The 6,670-nt window shown below is 33.0% G+C and overlaps 1 pseudogene; it reads right to left on the bottom strand.

Moving 5' to 3' along the window:
* Window positions 1-4,861: 4,861 nt before the first annotated feature.
* LOC118609861 lies at window positions 4,862-4,980 on the bottom strand (annotated as a pseudogene).
* Between the last annotated feature and the right edge of the window lie 1,690 nt (window positions 4,981-6,670).

The following is a 6,670-nucleotide window of genomic DNA, read 5'->3' as shown; positions in this document are numbered from 1 at the left end:
CTAGGTGGCATTCAAGTATTTAAGGAATGTAATATCAGTGCCTTGGTAGGACTGTAGTTAATAGATCATTTTGCAAGTAGATGAAAGACTAAAATCTCGTGTTCCCCACTCTATCATAATTTCTCTCTACAATAAAATTTATTTTCATCTATATATTTTATAGACTTTCGGTCTATTGCCACTATGTTTAATAAGTTTTATTTCTCCCTTAGATAAAATGTTATGGAGATTGGGAATTAGTGGACAGACAAGCAGCACAAAACAAAAGATGCTGTACTGATAGAGTTTTTGTTTTTTTTTTTAATCGAGATATAATTGATTTATAACACGTGTAACTTTGAGGTGTACAATATTTTGATTTGATATATTTATATATTGCACTATGATTACCACTGTAGCATTAGCTAACAGCACTATCATGTCACATAATTTTTTTGTAGTGAGAATAATTCAGACCTATCTAGTCTCTTAGTAACTTTGAAGTTTATAATATAATGTCGTTGACTATAATTAGTAAGCTGTGTATTAGATCGGCCAAACTAATTTATCTACTAGTTGCAAGTTTGTGCCCTTAAATATAGCCCTCAATTCCCCCAACCACAGCCCCTGGTAACTACATTTCTACTCATATTTTTATGAGTTCAGCTTTATTAGATTCCATATATAAGTGATATCATACAGTATTTATTTTTTATTTATATATATTTGAATATGCTATTTCTCTCTCTCTCTCTCTCTCTCTCTCTATATATATATATATACATATATAACTATATTTATATATCTATTATCTATCCATCATCGCTTCATTCATTTATTTGTTGATGGATGCTTAGGTTGTTTCTGTATCTTGACTACTGAGAATAATGCTACAATAAACATAATTGGTATATAACAAATAATTTGTTTTACACCTTTGAAATTTTATTTAGCCCTTACTGTCATCTGAGTTGTCACTTACATCTTTACAACCAATTTTCCTTACTATATGATTTCATCCTTTTGTTAAGTAGTTACACTTTAGGAAAATGTCCTCATAAGCCTAGCTAGGTATGTGATGTTGCCTTCTTGAAGCCAAGCTCCGCGAGGTAGAGTTTTAAGTACAAAGGTTTCCGCTCACACTGCTTATTTAATTTCACCATGTACTTGCAGATTAGCAATTACTAATAGCTTCTTTAGGGTATTAAAAACTATGATTTTCCATCGAAGAGTTTACTTCAAAAAAGAATTAGTATATGTTATGATCTTATCATTTGGTTTGAATAACAGAACCATATAAACAAGCGAAAAACAGCAATTAATCAATATTCATAGTCCCACCACAAGAAAGTTTATCTACTTTAATAATTAATGTTTATCACAATTTATTATCACTTTTTAGCACTCCAAATTAAAGACTGAAAATCTGTGTAGTTATATTCTGGAAAGTGAGTAGCTTCTAGTATATTGCAGTAAGAAACATTAAATTCTAGAGACATTTTCAACTCTATTCTTTTATTCCACCTTACATAAAAGAATATTTAAATTTTCCAAATGAGGTAATGAGAATAAGAAGCAACCATTCAATCAGTTGTGTTTTAAGACGGCACGTCTTTTGCAAAAGAGATGTTCGAAAAGACATACATTGAAATAAGGTAAAATCTTAAGACAATCAGAGACATGGGGGGAGCTTAGTTAGAGAATACACTTCAGAAAAAAAATGTTGGCTCAGATGCAATAAAACACATCTTGAGTTTTAATTTTGGATTAGGATTTAGACTTAGATCAGACTGCGATTGCAAAAATCACCCACCGAATGAATACTACTCTGTGTGCTCCGCAATCACCACCATCCCACAAAGTGCGGAAAGGCACTTTTTTTTTTAGATTATTGAACTTTCATTTTTTCACACCTCCTTCACATGCAGCTGGAGTGGCTTAAAGTCTCAGTAATAAGTTTGATTCATTGCTGCTGCTATGTAGACTTGGTTTTCATATTTTTAGATTTTCACTAACAGGGAGAAAACATATTAAGAGTTCATATATTTCAGAAGGTATTTGACAGTACTATTGATACTTTTAAATATTTATTTATTTTTATTAAAGCGTCCTTGGGAGTAAGAATGATCAAGCAATGCATTATATTATGCATATTACTTAAGTGTGTGTGTGTGTCTTCCTGAGCATTTTAAATTCAATGCTATATAAATATATATAGTCCTATGTTGTATTATATTATATATGTATTATATAATAATGGCAAATAATGGTATATATACGTATAAGTATGTAATGATGCCTTTTATATGTGTGTGTGTCTAATCGTGCATAATTTAAATTCCCATGGTATTGAATTAACTTAAATTTACAGATTGTAGTGAATAAAATATGAATCCAACATATTAATTTCTACTGCAGTCAGATACAAATCTATATCAGATATACAGATAGAAACATATGAATTAACTCAGTAAAGAATAAAACTAATTTTTATTTTGTATCACAACTTATTAACTCTGTATCTATTTAATATTTGTCAAGATTAAGATTGAATGGAATAATAAAGGTACACAATTAATGATTATATTTTTTCTCTTCCATAAATGCACTTACTAATATAGATATTTTGTGTCTTCAGGAAGCATTTATAATTTGTTTTCTTTGAATCACTGTGACTACAGATTTTCCTAGCTAACAATGTCATTTAAACATTGAATTTTCATTCCTGCTTTAGTACAAATATTGAAAATAAAGCCGTACTAGGAATTAATACTTTTAACTATGTAATTTAGGAAGTTACTAACTTCATTGTTGATTACAAGTAAGCTAAAATGTTTTGTTATATTACCATGTATGAGCTAGCTTGCGTTAGGACATTTTCTATAACCTATAACTCTTACCAGGTGCATAGGCATATGAATTCCCTTACATACATATTCAGGTATCGATGTGTGTTCCAGCCACCTCACAAACGTGGGCTGAAACACCACCACACAAAATAGGTTCAAATAGCAGAAGCGATGATGTCACCCATGCACCAGGAAGGTATAAAGGGAATTGTCACTCACATATGAGTTTTCCTGGGGACACTGGGCAGGCTTCTAATGATTCCAGAGAGCAAGGAGAGGCAACCGGCTGTGGTTCTTATTATCCTTGGAGGACGGGCTGACCTGACAGTTCCCACATGGACAGGGGTTGCATAGTTTTAAATTCCCACCGGTGCCAAAAGAGGTAGCACCTGGGCTCTCTTATCAGCTTGCCTAGACATAGAAAAAAAAAAAAAAAGCAGGAGGCCAGAGCTTCAAGTCCGTCAGCAGTGATAAAATCTATTACAATGTGATACAAACTACCTGCAATGAAGTATTATTTACCAAAACAAGAAAGCTTATTTTACTTAACTGCAAATAACGTGATTCAAAATACATCGATGTACTCTTCATAATGAGTAACATAGGATAATATATGACTTCCATGCATCATATTTTAAGCAAATTTAGTTGAAAAAGCTCTGTCTATCACTGTAAGACTCTGTTTTTAACATAGACAATATGTCGGTCTTGTTCTCTGCCAGTCTGCTTGGCATTTTCCAATTTTCTTAAGCATCTCTGAATTTTGTCTTTAAGAACTAAAATTTCATTATTCTAGTTCCTTACAGGGTATCATCATCAAATGGATTTTCACTCTTATCTATGTGGCTTCCTTTCAAAACAGATGGTAACACCATGTACATTTTCTCTTCAATCTAAAATTATTTTTCCTGTCTTTTCATGTCTTTCATAGACCTTCTAATAGGATAAAAAATTGCTTTACCTGATGGATATTCACACTGATGTTTCTGCTTCTTCGATATATGTCAAATGTATCTTCTGGGCAGTGCAAAAAAAGAAACATAAAAACAAAAATGTTACACAAGATATTGGGATTACTTCTCTTTAATCATGAGTTTTTTCTTGTTTAATTTTCAAAATATATTATAGGCAATCAATCTCCCCTTAATTAGGCTGTTGAAATATAGGTTGTAGAATTGATATTTTTATAAACCCATAAAAACTATAATAATTATAATTTTAATGAATCCGAACAAATGATTTATAATAACATTAGCTGTTAAATTAGTTAAAACTGTCAAAAGGCATGCTCAGAGATAATTATGCCATACTCTTATTTCTATGAAGTTACATTTCTCAGACATACTTCCTTCATGACTTATATACCCATGTACACTTCAGGTAAAAAAGTCAAGAATATATTATTCTTTTGGACCCCGTGTTGTTAATATTAGTAATTCTAAAATTGTCTTTACCAACTCTTTACCCCTAACTGTCTTTAAGTAGTATGAGAGAACTAATCAATAATGTTTGCAGTAGGAACAGGCATCACCAAATGACCCTTTGATCCTTTCCTCAAGGAGAAGATGAATGGAGAAGACGTAGCACAGACTGAAATAAGCAAGTGAATATTTATAATTTTCGAAATGAAGGGATTTCAGAACAATATTCTGTTTGAATGTTGGGGGAGGATACCACTAAGGGAATGGTCCTACATTTACATATAGAGTAAGTGGATTGCATGGATATTTGAGATTGAAGAGAATTGGTTAAGGTTATTAATATGAAGATGGTTTCTGCTAACCAGTGTATTACACCAGTCCATGCAGATCAATTATTTGGTAATCGGAATCATAGCAGGAAAATTCTCAATACCATATATGATAAATTGAAGGCCCCTCATTCATTCTTTCCATTTCATTTCAATCCTCCTAAAAAGAAACTCCAACAGACATGTTGGATGAAATGGATATGATGCCAAACCAAACCTAAATATTTCTATAATTTGTTACTTTATTACTATCATGAAGGAGGGTAGTTTTGTTGTTGTTTTATACCTACAGCACCTGGTCTTCCTAGGTGGTCTCCCATCCAAATACTAACCAGGCCCGACCCTGCTTAGTTTCTGAGATCAGACAAGATCAGGCATGTTCAGGGTGGCGTGACCGTAGACAGAAAGGTTAGTTTCAAGAGCTTAATAATTCAGTAAAAGTCATGAAGATAGAACAAATGTATTTATTCTTCATTTTCTTTTCTATCAATAAAGCACCACTTTAAATGAGAATATTAGAGAATTTCAATTTTAAAACATAAAGTATCTTCTGCCTGGAGAGACCATTAAAGTAGATATTTAGCAATTTTTCTTCCAAGAACACTCTTTCACTTCAATTTGTCCATTTCATCAGTATATTTTCCAAGGAGCTAATGGCTTCGCATAAATAATCCATACTGTGACTTAAGTCGATTGGTCCAGGGATAAGCACTTCATGAGAGGCTGGGACATTCATTTGTTTTACTTGGATTTTTAGAATATAGCTTCTACAGTATCTTTTTCAATGTCCTTCTGAGGTATATAATTGGGAAATGATCGAAAATTATTTCTCTGCTATGTCCTCAAGGATAAATGAGAGTAGGGATTAGTTCAGAAGTGTGCAAATAATGATAATTACAAAAAAATAAAGATATGTATTGAGAGCAGGGGGAAAATAGAAAAATCTAACCAAACTTATTCAGTGGGAAATTATTAATGAGGTTTATTGTAATTATTGTAATTATTTTGGCTAATCTGTTGAGGGGACAAGACAGGGCAGAGAGAAGACTATTTGCCGATACAGGAAAGTTTGATAAAATACTGTATATTCAAAGGTAGTTTAGTGTTGCTGGAGCAAGACATGTGTTCAAAGAGATAAGAACTAAAGCCAGATAGGTAAGTAGATATGACGTTATAAGTGGACTTGTGTGGTAGACAAAGATATTGTAACATTTACCTTGAATGTTACATTGCATACACAAAATAGCATTTTACAGTTGCGGATTGAAAATGATAAAACCACAGACTGAGAGACTAGATATGAGGTTTTTGAAATATTCTAGAAAGAGATAATATTTCTTTAAATAAGAAAGTGACTTGGGGAGAGAGAGGAAGATGGAAAATTAGAAAGGATTAGAAAGTTATTATTAGGAGGCCTTAGTACTTGTTTGTGTGTGTGAAATTAGAGTATAAGACATCCTAGTTGGTATAATATCTGTGAATTTGGTGCTAAGATTTTACAAGACCATGTGGTTTCCATCCATGAGTTCAGCATTGCGTACACTGAAGGTGAGAAATCTCTAGAGCTTCCAGATGGGGTGTAATGTACTCATCTCATGCTCATAACATTTGTTAGAAACTTGTAACAGCTCAAACTGCAGCAACCTTGCCACACTAATGTTTGTAGCTAGATAACTTTTTACAATGGGGGGATGTCCTATGTATTATATTTAGCAGTATCCCTGGCCCACTAGATGCCAATAACTCCCCGTTCTAGTTGTGACAACCTAAAAATGTCTATAAACATTGCCATATGTCCCCATCCATTGCAAAATGCCCCCTTTAGGAAGGGAAAAAAAATCATCTCTGGTTGGGAACCACTGAGCTAGAGTAACGGCATAATTCTAAGGCACATGAATAATTGCTGTGTGGTGACTACAGAATAAAGGACATGGCAGAACTCTGAAAAGAATAGCATTGAATAGTAAACAGTCGGTCTGTTCAAGCACTGTGACAGGATATCATTAACTAGGTGGCTTGTAAACAGCAGAAACGTGTTGCTCATGGTTCCGGAGGCTGGAAGTCCTAGATCAGGATGGTCACGTTCTGGTGA

Source organism: Rousettus aegyptiacus, unplaced genomic scaffold (assembly GCF_014176215.1).
Source record: "Rousettus aegyptiacus isolate mRouAeg1 unplaced genomic scaffold, mRouAeg1.p scaffold_m13_p_11, whole genome shotgun sequence".
Classification (NCBI taxonomy): Eukaryota; Metazoa; Chordata; class Mammalia; order Chiroptera; family Pteropodidae; genus Rousettus; species Rousettus aegyptiacus.
This window is presented reverse-complemented; position numbering and strand designations above follow the sequence as displayed.